Genomic DNA, 18,307 nt, shown 5'->3' on the forward strand with positions numbered 1-18,307 from the left:
CACTAGTTTTATACTGATTTCCAACAAACAGCAATATATTGTGCTACACTAGTACTGCCACACCAGATCAGTGACTGTTGTACAGCAATCTTCGAGTGTAATGTATACCTGTTACTTTCCAAGATTTCACTGTATCTCGGACACCTTAGCTCACCCTCCCCTCCTCTCAAAGCCCTAATAGTTAACCTATCTCTCCTCATTTCTAAAATAACTGGTCACTGCTCTAGCCTACATTTTCAACTTCATTTCTAAAACAACTGGTCACTGTTCTAGCCTACATTTTCAATTAAATTTAATGACCTGAGGCTTGAAAGTGTCACTGTGAGGTTTGCTAGCTGGTGATTGTTTTTTTTTGCGTTTTGCCCGGTTTGCCTCATGCTTCTACCTGATCTATGCACCCTCGCTACACTCAGGCTCACTCTGCTCCTCTGCACAAGAAACCACCACCCTTCTCAACTGCTACTTTACTGACTCTATCTGCAAACTAACCCATATAGACCCCAACACCAATCCCTCTACCCTTCCCCCTCCACCAACTCACAAAACCCCCTTTTCACTTAAGCCAGTTCCCGCTGCTTACATAAAATCACTCCTCCGCAAAATAAAGACATGTTCCCCTTCTACTGATAATTTACCCCCTTTCTAAAGCTCGGTGCTGGCTCTATAGTTTATCCAATTTCTATACTAATCAATAGATCGATCTAAGAATCTATAGCCCCAGAAAGCTGGACAACATTCTATACCATACCACTACACAAAAGAGGAAACTCCAATGACCCTTCCAACTTCAGGCCCATATCTGTACTGCCCCCACTCTCTAAAATCCTCGAAAAATGCATACACACACAACTTCTCAACTTTCTTATTGAAGGAAAACCTTTTGCTATCAACCCAACATGGTTTTTGGCCCAACCATAGCACTGCTACTGCGCTTATATCCTTCACACATGCTGTAGCTGAAGCCAGAGACAACAAACTTGTCTCTTGTTTGTTCCTAGACCTCTCAAAAGCCTTTGACACTGTCTCATACTGTAAGCTTCTAACAAAATTAGCTGACCTCAGTCTCTCCACTCAACACCTGAATGGTTCTCCAGCTACCTGTCCAACAGCCTGCAGTCTGTCTGATGGCAAACCTCCTTCTCCTCTTTCCTAACTATTCAAACAGGTGTCCCCCAGGGCTCCATTCTTGGACCACTACTAAGAACCTAAATACAGCGTCCTGTCACTCCTCTCTTACTCAATATGCGGATGACTCCACACTAATCTCACCTTCTGACAATTTCACTCAACTTCACACACTTACCCAAAGCTCATTCTTTTCTGCTGAATAATGGCTTACAGAAAACCAACTCATATTAAATCCCAATAAAACTAAACTTCATTTCCTTCCAAAATCTCTTTCTCAGCACAAATCTGCCTTTATTATCTCATCACTTAATAACACAATCATTAAAGTACAATCCCACACAAAGATCCTCAGTATTATAAGAGACAATTAATAAAAATTCAACCTCTACATTCATCAAAAAACATCAAAAATTGGGTCTGCTTTACAGGAACAGAAAATTCCTCACTACAGACTCAGAACTTTCTCTAGCACAGGCATATCTTCTTCCCAGCCTACTTTATGCCTCTCCAGTCCTAACAAACTTACAACCCACTCTAATCTCCAAGTTTGAACAAACTTATAACAAAACTGCAAGATTTGCCATGAACCAACCTTACATCTTTCAGCACTGCCTTTCGCTAAAGATACTACAGTGGCTAGAATTCCCCCAACTCCTATCACAACTTCACATAATACACTCCATCTTCAACAAACCCACTACCTGCTCTGCCCTCTTTTCTCTAGTATCCTACTACACCCCAAAACGTTCTCTCCGAAGCTCTGACCAACATCTCCTGGATATTTACAAGCCCAATAAAACCATCGGCAAAATTCTCTATAAATACTCTGTATCTCAAGTCTGGACCAAACTCCCTCTCACTGTAAGAAGTATTATCCACACAAATAGCTTCAAAAATAAACTAAAAGACACCTTCTCAAACTCATGGATCTGTTCCTGCCAGGACCCTACATAACCCCCCCACCCTCATACCCTCAATAATATGTTTTTCATCTCCAGCTCTCTACATTGCTCCATTATTCTGTATCTCTGCCTCACTCAACTAAACGATGTATCAACATATTTTTAATTCAAGCTTAAATGTATGTTTCAATCTACATATCAATTTATGCTTCACATTATTTTCTATTTCTGCTTTCAAGCTATGTATCAACTCATGTGTGTTTATGTTTCACTGTATGTTTCAGGCTATGTATATTTTTAAAATGTTTCAAGCTTTGTATTTTTTAATATATTTCTTCTAAATTAACTGTCATGTAGTGGAGCTTTTCTCCTTGGGTCTCTACTGAAAATGGGCTCATAGTCAGCTGGAGTAAGCCGGTTAAAAAACGTCAAATCAATAAATAAATAATAAACAAATATGTCAGACATTAAAGTTTCATACTCCTTATTGCCCAAAAAAAAAAAAGACTAACAAATATTTTGTAAGTGAATTAGAGTAATATTTCAAAAGTGTTACTTAAAATGGCCCTTATCCTGCCATTGTTTTTGGCTTTGCACAGAATTTTTGATCAAAAAAGTTGACAGTAATAGTATCTGGTGTCCTGCCAGTACTTATAAAACTTCCTGAAAGGGAAAACCATCCCTACAGATTGGGAATGTCTGCTCTTAAATACCAGGTAAGCACTAAGCTTGGTTGCTCTAGGCTGACTATCTCTAGCACTTGCTTCAATCATGTTCATTCACCTATTACCAGGTTTAAAATGGAACAGTGGCGCAGATATTTGCTTTGCCACCTCACAGCAAGAGGTTCTCTGGTTTAATTCTCGGCTGGGGTGCCTTCCGTGTGGAGTCTGCATGTCTTCCCTGTGTTAGTGTGGGGTTCCTCCCACATTACAAAGATATGCGTCTGGAGCGTTTCTCTCTGGGCCTCTGCTGAAAATTGGCTTGTTCCAAATTGGACTCTCCCAGTAAACAAATGTTAAATAAATAAAAAATAATAATTATCACAACAGGGAGACATCACAACCTTGTTTGGGATAAAATGTATGATCAAAGAATGAATCATCTTTTTTTTCTCACTTTCTCCCGATCAGCACCAGCTTTTGCAGGGCCACCACACAGCCAAAAGATGATTCCCCACAAACAGCCACAGTTACCAGCTATGATTTAGTTTTAGTGAAGAGAATGCCCAGAAGCAGGATTTAACTAATTCAATGGCACTATGTCTGTGGTAAAACATAAAATTAAATTATGAATCCTGTTACTTGACAACACATTGATACTACTACTACTACCAAAGATATCTTTGAATTTTATCTCAGAAAAAGTGGTGCTAATCCTCTGGATTCTTCATCCTGCAGATTATTACTACCCACTTGGTTTATTATGTACATGACTGTTGTACTAGCTTCTGTTCTTTTGATACATGTGTAAGAAAATATCAAAATAAGATAACTTGCTGTGGTTGGGGTGCCCCAGCAACTGTAGGATTTGCTAGTGCCTAAAACCAGCTATGCTTAACTATATCGCTATTGCATACTCCTAGTCTTACTTCTTTGAAAACCCTGTAAATATATATTCACACTGCATGTATGCTTATTACGCCACTGCACTGTATGATAGGCCAATATATAAACAAAAGGGATAGGTTATTTCAGGCACAGCCACAAATAGGGCTAGGTTTACAATTGCCCACAAGGGGCAGCTAGCCTAGTACTTACCTAAGAGCCTGTAAACTGGTTATACTCTAACTTTACTGTTGGTATTATGTATGCAACCCGGGCTGAGTTTGTAGCTACCACAAATATGGCTAGGCTTACAATGGCCAGCTAGCCTATACATACCCAAGGACCTGTAAACTGGTTATACTTATAGTCTTACTTTACTGTTGGTACTATGTATGTAAACGGGGCTGAGTTTGAAGCTATGTTGGTATTGTGTATGTAACCTGAGTTTGTAGCTAGTCAGATGTTATCAGTGCTCTACCTCGGTAGGTAACCAAAACTAAATAAATACATTTCCCAGGAGTAGCACATTATCAGACGGGGACAGTGAAATCACGAAAATGTTAATATTTAACTCCTGTAATACTGACAGCAATATTCAGGCTCTCAAAATTCATATAAGAACTTTACTGTTGCGACAACATTCATGATGCTGTTTCCTAGTTACGTAGCTCCCAAAATAAGAACACTCTCTTCCGCAGCCTGTTGGAATATTTTGGCTCCCCCGACGGTCCTCTCTTCCCCGCCCGAAAGGATGTTTGGGTTGACTCTACAACTATGAAAAGGGAAAGCAGCATTCCACTAGATCATAACAATATCATTTAGTTGTTAATACTGTTATCAAAAATAAACGAAGTTAACAAATTATTACTGCTACACAGACTCCTGCTATATACAAAAGAAGCTACAAAACATGAAGTAACTGCTGTCTTGAATAATTAACTAATCCACCCGCAGATTTGTACTATTGGTTCAGTCTGGTTATGAGTTAAGGAATCTGGACTGAACCACGTATTGACAGGAACTCATTTTTACTCATTATTTGCTTCTTACTCTCAGCTGCATTTTTTTACACACTGTTGCCTTATTTATATTATCATAATGTTATAGAGTAAAATTCTTAGGGAATGCAAGGGTTTGTCTTATTGCATAGTGTGATTTAAGTACTCTCTTTCTATTGACCCCCCTTCTGTTTTTAATGTTGGTAGTGCTGGCAGTGCCCACATTGCAGCTGCTGCGGGTTATTGCTGTCGCGGCTCACGATGAGGCGGTTGTCAAAGGTATTGATATCAAATCGGTATGAAGGATTACAACATGGACTAGTATTGGCAATTGCAAAGGCAGTAACCGATTAAGGAGAATTTGAGAATGGAGGAGCAGCGATTCCTTGAAGAAAGTGACGCGTATCCGTACAATTGACAGCAGTGTTCAGGGTGAGTACAGAAAAAAAGACAGGAACCGGTGGTGAGCTGTGTGTAATTGTAGGATCGGACGTCCAGTTGTTTAGTCTGAACTCTGTGGGACTGAAGGTAGTTGTGTGTTTGGCGTGTGAGATGTTATTGTGCAGCTTGAGGCAGTGGAAGACCTGAATGTATTTTGTTTCTCGGATAGTGGTTAAGAACAGTGACTTGGTGTGTGGTTAGGGTACCAATTTGTAGGGGCAGATTGCATCTTTGTGGAAGCTCCTTTTTTGGGAAACTGAAGGGCAGACGAGCGAGGTACCTGAAGTAAGGCTCAAGGGCCAGAGACTGTTATGTTAGCTGGAGCTGTAGACAGCATTGTTTTCCAGCTGTATATGTAACTGTAAGATGCAGAGCAACATTGATGTCTGTTATTTTCGCGGGGTAGGGACAATGGCAGTAGTGGACAGTGAAAATGTTAAATGATAACATTTTAACTGTAGAATGTAGAAATGGAATGACAAAGAAGAAAGGTAATTGGGAGCGTCTGGTAAGTATTCTCGTGTGCAAAGGTTTGTGTTTTTGAGCCAAATTGGGTAGCTGTTACAGTGTGCTTTATGGGGTGGCAGTGAACGATGCAGAGCATTATGGAGTTAAGTGGAGGAAGTGTGTAGAAACAATGCATAAGTCCATTTTATCTGTAGGATGTTAAGGTAGGTGTCTGTCAGAGTGTGTGTGTGTTATTATAGGATGGTAGTATGTGTAATGTTTTGATTTGCTTTTTAATTGTGGTAAGGAGGATTATGGCAACAAGGAAGACGTGGTAGCTGTGAAAATGAGATAGTTTTGTAGCAGTCTCGGACAGCTGCATTCTGGTTTGGTTTTATATAAGTGTAACTGTCAGTATATAAATATACGGTATGTATGATTGTGTGTATGCATTTAAGTGGACTAAATAGGCCTACGTCTGTCTGTATGTAAGCATGTGAGGATGTGTGTATTTTTTTGTATTCACTGGTATTAAGTAGTTGACAAGATTTTTGTTGATACAGGTAATATTAACTGATACATAAACGTGATGTGTTTCTTCTTTGTGCTCAGATTATTAAGGCTGCATTTACTAATCACCAAGAAAGTCTGTTAACTAACTTGTGTATCTGCCTGTTGCCAAAATGAAAATTAGTAGATAATCATTTAGTGCCAGTAATAGTACCTGAGGTTGAAAAACTTCTCTGAATAGTGTTTAGTTTGCTTTGCAGTGTAGAATGTTTGTGTTTTGTCTATTTATTTATCTAGAAAAACAGATTATGCAAAATGTTTCTGTGTAGCAACTGCCAGGGAACTTTCACTGTAATTTCAGTGTACTGTATACAGTTTGTAATTGGGGGGGAAACAAAACTGATTTCTAGATCACATGTCGTAGTCTCCAGGGTACCATGCAAAGCATAGTTCTCATGTAGATGTATTAGTTGCATCAGTATAGACAGGTTGAAAAACGAGAATATTTTTATAGGCATTTTTCCTTTATAGAAGAGAAATGCACTAGAACAATCTTTTGCATATGTGTATTAGTTGCATCACTATAGTCAGGTTGAAAAGTGAGTATATTTTGTATAAGAGTTTTCCCTTTGGTAAAAGAGAAATATTCAACTTGGTATACTCACACCACAGCTGGCAAAAGCAAGTAGGAACAGACTATGAGATGGAATTAGAGGTGGTCTTGGTGATGTATTTTGTTTGTGCCAAAATATGAACTGTTTAAGTGTAGGGTATATGTATATTTTGGAATGTTTTGTTTGGAAGCATAGGGTTTAGCAGCTACAGAACATAGTCTTTCTTTTATGTCTAACTCTTCAGCATTATTGATGCCCTTGAGCAAAACATGGTCATAGCCTTAGTACCCCTCTCATCCAACCTCTTCAATTTCCATTTTGTAGTCTTTGCCCCCTCCTACACACACACACACACACACACACACACACACACACACACACACACACACACACACACACACACACACTTCTCACTTGTGTTTAACATATTTTATTATTTGCTGCATTTGACATTGTACTTGCAAGATTTATATTCTGTCGTATGTTAGTCGTGTGGCAGCAAATTCTGTTTATTTTAGGCATTTGTGGAATTAAGTGAATGGTGACAGGTAGTTATATGTTTGGAAAAATGAGGAGATCACATGAGTTTACAAATTGTATGCAGGTAGAAGCGTTATGTCAGTGGATCTTATAGATTCTTTAGGTTTTATGAACAAATTTTAATGACTTGTGATACTTTATCAACCAATATTTTTAGGTATTGTCCTAGCTTGGTATGTAATGCTTCATAATCCTGTGAGGGGAAAACAGATTCTCGGCATATCAATCAGATAGTATGGGGTACCTGTTATGATGATCATGGTTGTAAACAAACAATTTTGTGACATATTTGAAGTATCTTTATTGCTCATAGTTAATTTTAGAAAATTGTTCAGACAGAAGCTTCCTTTGAAATACCTGAAGCATAGGCCTGATTTTGTGACATAGTGGGATAGGATTAAAAAGAAATCATTGACTTTGATCCATCTTCACATAGTGGCACAGGTGCAGGCACTGGATGAGTTGGACAAGGTAGGAAGGAAGTAAGCAGCCCAGTGCTGGCTCCCCCATCCTGGGGTGGGGTGGGATAGGGGAATCTGGCTCCTACTGAAGAATAGGTATATGGCCATAGCTATTAGGAGTGCATTGCAGTGACTGGGGGGGGGGGGGTTTGTGGATACACAAATGTTACATCTATGTGCATCTTTTATGGAAGCTACAATCTGTTAGGGACTTAATTGTGGAGGGACTCAACACACTCCTGGATGACTGTACTCTTCCCTGCCAGGAGAATGAATGAATGAATGAATGGGATGATAAGGCTTCTGCCTTGAGAAAGGAGCAGGGGAAATCATAGGGCTTTCACCTTGGTTGAGAAATGAATGGTCTTGACTCCTTGTCCCTTGCAGAGGAACATATGGGTTATCTGGATTGGCGGAGAAAGAAGCCTGCAGTAATTGTAGGATGGGAGGAATAGCTGAACCATTCTCATTGGTTGCGAAACCAGCTGCATAGCAATATTTGGGAGGCAGAAGATGTATTTTGAACATTGGTTCATTTGTGAGATCTGGTTATTTCTTGCCACTGCAGTAGTACAGCCAGAGAATGTGAAATTGATGTTTAAAAAGTGCATGTATGTGTAGCTTTGTACTATTTTATTTCTGATTTTTTTTTTTTTTTTTGTTTTGTTTTGTTTTGTTTTCATTACTATAGTAAGATTTTCAGGCTTAGGTAGAATGATTGACAAAGTTGACATAATTTGTTGTAGTTGATGAAAATGTTGGTTAAACATTATATACATAATCGGTAAGTCTGAAACACAAACGTGTTAAACATTTTTTGTAGTGCTAGTGTCACATTTTCCATGGAAATACTGGCAAATTACAAATTTGAAGTGATAATTGGAAAAAACATGGTATTTTTATGGAATTTCACAATTTACGACAGAACAGAAATTCATTGGATCTTGTATTTCTACTGTTTGCCTACCTGTGTAATACTGTTGTCATCTTACTTCATTGAGTGTTGTGTATGTGGAATATATTGTATTTCTGTGTGTGTGTACTAGAAAATTAGAATGAAATCAGAGTTGACTGCAAATTACACTAAAATATCATGGGTATAGTTTTTTGAAAACTGTAAATCCATGTTTCTGCCTGTCCCTTCAAGAAATGTATTCCTAATTTGTTATACTACAAAATGACTGATGAGGGCATCTGTGTTGATGTGGTTTTTGTTTTCTAGCCATGGCTCCTTTACCCATAGTGTACTCATGTTCCCATAAAATTACATCTGAAGGAAAACATTTTCTTTCTGTTTTCTCTCTAGTCACAATATAAGTAGTCTGATAATCCTGCTGTCTTTCCACTGTCTGCTAAGAAAGTTGGTCTTTTTCAGTGATTTACTTGGATTTTTAACAATAGTTATTCAGGCAACTTTTAAAAATGCTTTTGAATATTAAACTTTAAAGAAAAGCAGGAGTTTGTTTTATTTTATTGCTTATTTTGACTGATTGTTGAGTGGGATGGGACCTCTAACTTGGGACTTGAGTTAATGGCAGTGATTTTTGTCCGAGGTCTAAAATTGTAATCTGTGGTTGACATGTCAATTCTCAAAAGACTAACTTGGCAGTTATTAATCTCAAGATTTCTTATTTGGTCTTGTAGCTAGAATTTTTGACATAAATCCTGAATGTATCTAAGCTTTCCCCAGTCACTATTGGAGTCCCTCAGGTTTTTGTGCTGGGACCTCTCCTGTTTGGCATTTACTTTTCTACAGTAAAAGTAAATATCAAAGGCCTCTGTCTAAGTTTGCAGGTGATTGCAAGCTAGGAGCAGTCATTGAATCTCCAAATGACTTTGCCATCCTGCAGGAAGGTTTGTCCCAAATAAATAACTAGTGCCAAAGTCATGGACTGAGACTAAATGCCAAAAAATGCATTATTGCATCAATTGGGGGAAGTCATCTATTCCAGGGAATTACTACGTTAACACTACAGTTGACCGATTTCAGGATTTGGGAACTTGTGTGGACATTGATCTGTTTTGACCAGCATGTATTCAGTGTTGGAACAAAGTCCTTTATTGCACAACTTGTAAACAAAAGGATTTTTCCTAGATCTAGGCATGTCATTGTCCCCTTTACTGATCCCAGATTAGGCCAGTCATTGAATATAATGCCTCCTTTGGCAAGTATCTGTCCAGTCATATGCAACAACTGGAATACCCACGCAGATAACTTAACTAGAAGGATACAAGGCCTAAATAGCATGTATTACATGGATTGATCAAAAGCCCTGTCACTATTTTGTGGTATCCTACAGACTGCTAAGAGGTGACTTGTCAGCCTAGTAGTGGTGGATTTACTGCAAATCAGCAGGTCAAATGGCATCAGAAATACTCTAGGGATATATTTTTCTGCAACATCAACAGAATAGTTTGGAGGGACTTGTGTATCTCAGAGGGTACCACTGCTGTGGAACAGACTCACCTCCATACAAAGTTCAACCCTGTCCATTTTCAAGTCCAACTTGGATTTGTATATGGGAAATAAAAAGTTTACCCCAGGACTGCACCTATACTACTAATGGACAGAGGCAGCTCCTAGACGCTTTATCCCATGCATATGTCCCCTCAAATTATCTGTCTGGGATGATAATATGTAATTGTTAACCATGGGATAGGTAAGGCAAGTTACTAACCTGGTGAGATAAGTTAATTCAAGCACAAAAAGGGACGTTAACTGCTCTTGCTGGCTATTTAAGCATAGCCAATCTAGTAATTACCCATGAACCTATGTTATGGAAAGCTAAAATATCGTGTAGAGGTGTTGTAGCTTCAGGGATAGACAGAAACAAAGATTAGTCATTTTTTCTTTTTCTTAGCGATACTCTTGGGGCTGGGCTGATGAGAAGGAAAGGGGCTTTGTGATGAGAACAGATTCACGTTTTGTTAGAACTGTCCTTTGTCATGTTTATGTAAACGCAAGCTCTGCATAAATATGGAGTATTTTTTTTTTTGTTCTGGAAAGGATGATATGAATAGTCAAATCTGATTTGGTGATGCAGAATTCAGATGGACTAGCATCTTGGTGTATGTTGTCTGCATTCCATTGCAAGCTGTTGGTCTATTTTGCAGTATCATGGATGCTAAACTGTAAGAATGCATTTGTTTTAGAACAGTATTCCATGTCATAGTATGGCTTTAGATCTTAACATAATTGTCATGCGTGTAAATGCACATGTGTATTTTATTGTCCAAGTAGTTTTTACTGATTAGCAACAATTTTTGTAGGTTTTCATTTTATTTTTCTATACTTGTTGTCATAGTATCTATGTAGATGCTTTCGGCAATTATTTTTCACTAATGCATATTTAAAGGCTCATTCCTTTGTTTCCACTTGCATAGTGCTGCATTGTGAAGACCTGGACTGCCAATGCACAAAAAATGCTACCTGGTGCTTTCTAATGTGGAGACTGGATTGTCTTTCTGCTTTTAACCACAGTGCTGCCTGGCTGATTTCCTAAGGTAGCTACTACAGCATTGTCAACAAAGACTACATGCCTGGTGGCGTAAAATAAACACATGTAAAGTTTATGAGAAGTAAAGCGCAGGTTTGCAGTCAAGCAAATATTACTACACAAATAGTAATTCAAGTGACACTGCTGTGCTTGGCAAGCATAGCTTTGCTGATTGCTTTGTAACAGATTTTGCTGTGTTCAGATTTAGCAATTTGACATAGAATGGCAGAGAGGTGGTGTGATATTTGATGCTGCTGCATAGCAGACTAAGGGAATTATTCTGATTTATTAAAGGTACAGTTCCCTCTCGACTGTACATGTTTTAGCAGAATGTCCAGATTTTGGTCTCCTATATTTTTGATCCATTTTTCATAAAATTGTGGTTTTCTGGCAAATTAGTGGTACATCATTTAAATATTGAAGTTCAAAAATAATGACAGACATTTCAGTTTTATACCTCGTATCCTCAGAAAATTCAGAGTAATGCAAAACCTGTTATTCTATCCTCAGAAAATTCATGGTAATGCTATTCTATCAACTTTTTAAGTTTGTAGGAGCAATGTTTAAATGTTTGTCGTGTATTACTTGTAAAAATCCATTTTACAATGTTACTCAAAACTGTTTACATTGGGAGCTATGCTTTTTTTTTTCCTGCCCAGCTTGTCTTGTGTGTTTTATAGAAATATGTACTTTGACAGCAGATAAGGGAGGTATGGTTAACTTAGTCTGCTCTTTTTATTATTTTATAAGCGTGATTCTACTTATGTAATGACTTGCGAGATGGTCCTCTGCTTGTTCTACCTATTGTTGAGTCTACACTCTGACCTTATTTTCGCTCCCGTATTCTACCTCCCTTTCTAGTAACTAATGGAATCCAGTAACCACAATGAAGGAGAAAAAGGTGCAATTGCAGCTTAGAAAACAACACTTTCTTAGCCCATCAACTGTTTCCTGTCTTCTGGAGTTCCGTTGAGGTGTGGATAACTGGACATCCAAGGCAGTGATATTTATTGTATTGCTTTCATTACTTTTTTAAAGTTTATGGTTCCATACCTCTCAGTGCAAGAAATCTGGACAAAGCCAGAAAGAGTGGGTGGACAAAGGACCAAAAATAGGTACAGAATTTAAATATTGCTCCTATAAACTTAGATTTTGCATTATTATATATTTTGTTAAGGATATCCGGTCTGAAACTCAAATGTCTTCCATTATTTAGTGACTTCAGTCTTCAATAATTTGCCAGAAAACATAATTTTTATGAGTCAAAAATCTGGACATTCTACAAAAATCTGTGCAGTTGGGAAGTATGTATGGTTCCTGTTTACACTGTCTGGATTCCTTTTAATTTGCATAGTTTTTTTATTCTCTAGCTCTTCCTTTTCTCAAGACTGTGTCCTTTTAAGCTTCTTTGTCATTTCTTTCCTCTCCTCATTTTAACAAGAGTGCATGCGTTAACTTTTATAAATTTTGTTTGCATGGATTCTGATGTAGGCCATTTGGCTGAACCGATCTGCTTTCTAAATATGTTATGCTGATTGTCTTCAGAACTGTACGTGATGCTTAGAAATGGAATTGTCTGCACATCAGTGCGGTTCAGAGCAAATGATGTAAAAAACACCAGATTCACGAAAACCAGAATAAACTTCAGAAAAAAACATGAAAAAAAGACCGATGACTCTCCACATAGATAAAAAGTTAAGCGCTTTCTTTCATTTTAATCACAGCTAATTCTTCAGAACTGAACAGTAAATCAATTAGTCAAGTTTAAATACAAAATTTGATTACTAAGTAAACCAATCCAATGTCTATTCATCTAATTATTCATTGATACATAACAATTTTCTTAAAGGTAAAAATACAAATTTCTTAAAGTTAGAACACTCCAAAGCATGTTTGGCTAAAGCATTGTTAGCGTCTTTGTCTCTAATAGCCAAACGATATTCATAAATCCTTTTATAAAGGGCTCTAGTTTTCCCCACATAAAAATTTATGACGGGTGGAGCACGTAGCCAAATATACTTTAAGAAATTTGTATTTTTTGTGTTGGATAAAATAGATTTGACTCAGTTTGTCACAGAATTCAGTAATGCCCTGGAAAACAAGGAGCTTAGATGGCAGGTTTTCCTTGGGGCAGATCACATTCCTGGTCTAAATGAGACCTTAAATGTTAAATGTCTTTTAAACAGCAGACTATTATTATTTAACAGTTTATTTGACAAGTATTTTTACAGTAGGCACACATTTGTATGTGCTGTATGTTTTTTGTATACATGTCAAGTGTTTTATATTTGATATTTTTAAGAAAATGGTATGTATTAATGAATAATTAGATGATTGGACATTTGGTTTATTTACTAATTTTATATTTAAACTTGACTAATTGATTTACTGGTCAGTTCTGAAGATGTTCGTTGTGATTAAAATGAAGTAAAGCGCTTAACTTTTTATCTGTGTGGACAGTCATCATTTTTGTCTTTTTTTTTTTTTTTTTTTTTTCACGTTTTTTTTTTTTTCTGAAGTTTTTTCAGAGCAATGGATAACGGACCTAGAAGTTTGAGATCAAAACTAGAAATGGAGTCGGTAATTTTTGGCATATTTTTAAGACACTCTTCATTGCTGATATTTTCTCTCTAGAAATAGTATTAATCCTAAATCTTTACTACTTGGGGCTAAGAAAAGTTATCATTAAAATTTAATTTGATGCTTGAATGGGAGTTTAGATCCTCGTTTTATAGCATGATGGTAATTTATCATTTTTTCTGGTGTAAAAAATGAGAGCCATGCTGGACACTTCCTCTGTGCTGTAATATCCCCATGCTGTCCTTGCTTCTTTTCTAAACAGTTTATCTCCTAGAAGTATTTCTTTGCATTGAATTTGTCTCTGTGTTTTTAGTATGCATTTCCATTTAAAGTCTTTTTTTTTTCTGTACACTTTTTTGTGGAATTACTTTTGTATATTGTTTTTGTCATCAGCAAAAACGGGGCAGATTGTTCTTTTCAGGATGTCTGGTCAGTTGCATTTCCAAAGGTAAAGAAAAGAGTTGCTTCCAGCACTTGCATAATACTGTGCTTCACTAGTTACTACCACTTCAGCTGGCTGAATTCGTTTACTGCCGGTGTACCTTATTATCTAGCCATTCTACCCAACACAATGCCCATTTCAAGCAGTATTCAAAGCCTTTCTGATTTGTTAACTTACCTTTTTAGTGGGGTACCTTGTGCTATGTTTTGAACCTTAAGTTGGATCCAGTCCATCACCCTGTCAGAAGTCTTGGTTCATTCCTGCCACTGTACAACCTAGGGATGGTTAATACCCCGTTGTAGGGGTACAAGTTTTCTTCTTAGTGCTTTGGCTTACTAAGCCTCAAAGTTTAAATTAATAAAAATATTCTAGGGTTGTATACTCCTCCATAAGCTCCTATCATCCTGCATTTTGATCAGGTTATTGTCCTATATGGAACCTCTTGAGGCATGCAGATCAAGTCTGGGGGAGGGAGTATTTAGGCAAACTGCACATCAAAGCTTTTAAATACTACTTTTTAACAGGGGTTACAGTTTGAAGCAGTTTGAATCTAGTAAAGGTATTGCCTGAACTTCTTATCATATTTTTAAGTATTTCTGATTCAGTGGTTTCTGCAAGACTTGAGGGGAAGGTTGTAGATGAAAATGGCAGAACTTTCTTTTGTGTTGGTTGCTGTACCTGAGTGTATGCCTAACAGATGGTAGAGTAACTGCTAGATATTTTGCAGCAGTTATTTTTTTTTCTTTTTTGATTTGCCAGTAATTTATCCCTTTAATGTAACCTTGTTCATATTTAAATTTTATGTTGTGGAAATTTGCAAAATGCATTTGCTTACTTGCTTTCAAATAAGCTGTTTGGGAGGAAAAATCCTGTATTATTCTTTTACATAAAGGTAGCAAATCTTTTCAACTAGCAAACTACAGATATGTAGACATTTTGTCCCCTTTCTCTAAAATACTTGAAATAATGGGTTTACCTACAGTTGATCAACCACCTAACTGAAAACAAATTACTTTCCACATCACAGCATGTATTTTTGCCAATCCATAATATAAAACCAGCATTACTAACTTTTTTATAAGCTATACTCATGAAAGATGACATCTAGGTGAAATGGTTTCATTCCTACTTTTAAACCAATGCAAAAGCAATTGTTAGTTTCTCATCTCTTAACTGTTTAGTACCATTTGTAAGCCCCAGTTGCTTGAGTTTAAATTAACTGATAAAGGTTAACTTTTCCACCGTACATATTGTGTATGTTGGGCTGATATCTTCTGCAGATAACATTAGGCTTGCAACAAGGTTCAGTATTAAGGTCTTTTATTGTTTAATGTATTTAGAAGTAAAATGTATGCAGCCTCTCCCTCAGCAAATGTAATTCAATATGCAGATTACTCAACATTAATTAGTAAGTGCAACATCTTCACTCACAGAGCTTTAAGATGACTTGCAGCATTCCCTTACAAAAATGAAAATTGGCAAAAAACATCTAATCTGCTTCCAAATTTAAAATTGAACTAAACTAATGATATTTTCACTTTTACCCAACAATCCTATTATTGTGAATTTGATACTAGAATTGAGGTATTGTAAAATACAAACTTATTGGGAATCTCAGTTTAACAGATTAAGATATGATCAGCATATCTGATATGCAGCTGAAAATGTCAGTTATTAACCAGGACATTATGCAGTCAAACTTTTTTTTTTTTTTTTAGCCATACATGTAAAACCATAGTTCATACCCGTGTGCCTCATAAGCAAGCCAGACTGGAGCAGTCTGATGATGATGATTGATGATTGAAAGTACAAAGTTTACAGGAAACCACATTTCACTGTCTGCCTTGCACTTCAGTCCCTTAAATGGTTGGAGCAACCTTATCTGTTGCATACACTCACAGTAAGACTGCCCCACAGCTTCCTGTACAACCCAAAAAGATGCCTTGCTACCAGCCAGTTATTAAAACTAGTACACACTTCACAGAGAGCTGTGTTATCTGAACCAACACGTGGTGCTCACTAAATCACTAAATCTATAAATCCTATCAGTCTTAACGGTGACTGCCTGAACTCTATACTTTAACACCTTTTATTAAATTATTGCTTAAGACGTAGGCAACATTAACAGAAAAGAAAACAAACCGTGTCAACATTTTTCCACTTACATACAGTATAAATCACATTGTTTCTTTCTTTGTTGCTGTCATCAGTCCAACATTACATAAAGTTCTGTCTTCCCTTAAACCTTACTCCTCCTCCTGAACATTTAATATGCATGTATTGTTCCCAAAATTTCCATTTATTTCTATGTAATTTGCTCCTTTCCTCTTCTAAATATTCCTCTTCCAGTTCTTTTATCTCTTTTCTAATGTTCGAGTACAGTGGGTTTAGACTTGTAGTCATTGCTTTCTTGGCAGCCAGCAGAATTAATCTTAAGGCCTTACCATGTTTAGGCAATTCAGATCCAGTGTTACAGCTCAAAAGAATTATTTCCATTCCCTCCAGTATTTCTGAGTACTCTATTTTAAAATTCCCAAAACATACATTTCTAATTACTTCTTTCTTCCCCATCATAACTCCAACATTTGCTGTCTACTTTCTTTGACGTCTCATTGGGTTATAAGAATACCTATGGAAATGGTTCTAAGCAGAGATGTAAACCTTTTTTGATTTTGTTGCATACATGGGAGCCATACATATGTCCACACATTGGTCTTAATCTCTCTTCCCCAAACTTTTCTAGCCTCTTCTGATTTATTCTCATCATACATGTTGTACTAATTATCCCTTTTTAACAGCAGCTTCTGTCTAGATTCAGCTATAGACTCTACCACAGCAGATCCTTCAGTCAAGATTTTCATACCCTTTTCTCTTTGCCTATACTCTTGGTATTGATTCGTGGTAGGGAAGACATCCTCTAGCCTGCAGTCTAAACATCTTCTTGGCTTTATCCCACTGTGTCACCTTTCCTTCTCTAGTTATTTACTACTAATACCTTGGTTCCTTTGCAAGTTTTCTCTAGTAAATTCCAGCCCCCTCTTGCCTATTTTCTGCAACCCTACTTGCAGTCATCCCTATTGGCAAAATCTCCTTTCTCCATGTTGGCCTAGTTTTTGGAATACTTTGTACTACTTTATGAATGTAATATTCTCTATGGTTATTCTCATTAGGGATCTGCATCCAAAATTCCACTCTCTTTATTTAACCTCCAACCCCAGCTTCATCATAATCCCATTAAATTTTGAATTATAGCCTTCTGCTTGTGTTGTGTATTTTAAGTCCCAACTGTGTAGCTCTAAAATACCCCTACAGATCAGGTATTCCCAAACCATCTTGTCCTATTGGAAGGATCAACCTATCTTGTCTAATTACATTGCTTTCTGCCTCTCCCATGTAATCTCCTTCAACTCTTTATTACTGTCTACAACTTTTCTCTGGTTGATAAAAAAAAATATGCCTGACCCAGTTAACTAAGGGGAACTAAAAGGGGTTTCGCACTGTTTGTATTTTGCTGTCCATATCCATAAACAAGAGCTTTCAGTTTCTCATTTTTGTGGTATTGTCTTCTGTTTAGTCACTTCCCACATATTCTTAGCTGCCATAACAGAGACCCTTTTAATTCATACTCCTAAAGTCTTTATTTTAAGTCCCCCATAAATATGAGTATTGCTGAACCAATTCATGTGTATGTAATTTATGGCAGTAGTCTTTGTTTATCTTCATTAATCTTATATCCTCAAAAGACCTGATACTGTTTCAAAACTTTCTAGAATACCGAGATGCCCTTTTTTGGATTTATCATGTACAAAACATTGTCCTCTGCAAATAAAGCCAACTCTTCTTGTTTACCGTACCAGTTATATACTCTTTTTTTTATTCTACGTAAATGGTTCTAAATCTAAAGCAGATAACAAAGGGGAATGAATGGGGAATGTGGGCATCCCTGCCGGGTTCCCCTTTTCCAATGCATCTTACCAGCGAGGAACCCTCACAGTTTAATTTTTGCCTCTGATCCTTTATATATTCTCCTGATTAACCTTATTGTTGTATCCGGGAATGCAAATGCTTCTATTGCTGTACTTTTAAAATCCCAGTGTACTGTATTGAATGCTTTCTCTGCATCAAGACCCACTAACAGCTGTAGTTTCTTATATTCTGCTTCTCTGTGGATCATAATTGGACTATTCCCTTATCCACAAA

At 37.1% G+C, this 18,307-nt stretch overlaps 1 protein-coding gene across 1 annotated transcript in view; it reads left to right on the top strand.

The window, feature by feature from the left end:
- Nucleotides 1-4,656: 4,656 nt before the first annotated feature.
- The window catches only part of LOC122809329 (cyclin-dependent kinase 17-like), a gene marked incomplete in the record, with an annotated part of 1,699,239 nt that continues 1,685,588 nt past the window's right edge, over nucleotides 4,657-18,307 (top strand). Inside the window, 1 exon segment of the mRNA XM_044080731.1 lies at nucleotides 4,657-5,007.

This window comes from Protopterus annectens, chromosome 8.part0 (genome assembly GCF_019279795.1).
Source record: "Protopterus annectens isolate FY-2018-M chromosome 8.part0, PAN1.0, whole genome shotgun sequence".
In the NCBI taxonomy this organism is placed as follows: Eukaryota; Metazoa; Chordata; order Ceratodontiformes; family Protopteridae; genus Protopterus; species Protopterus annectens.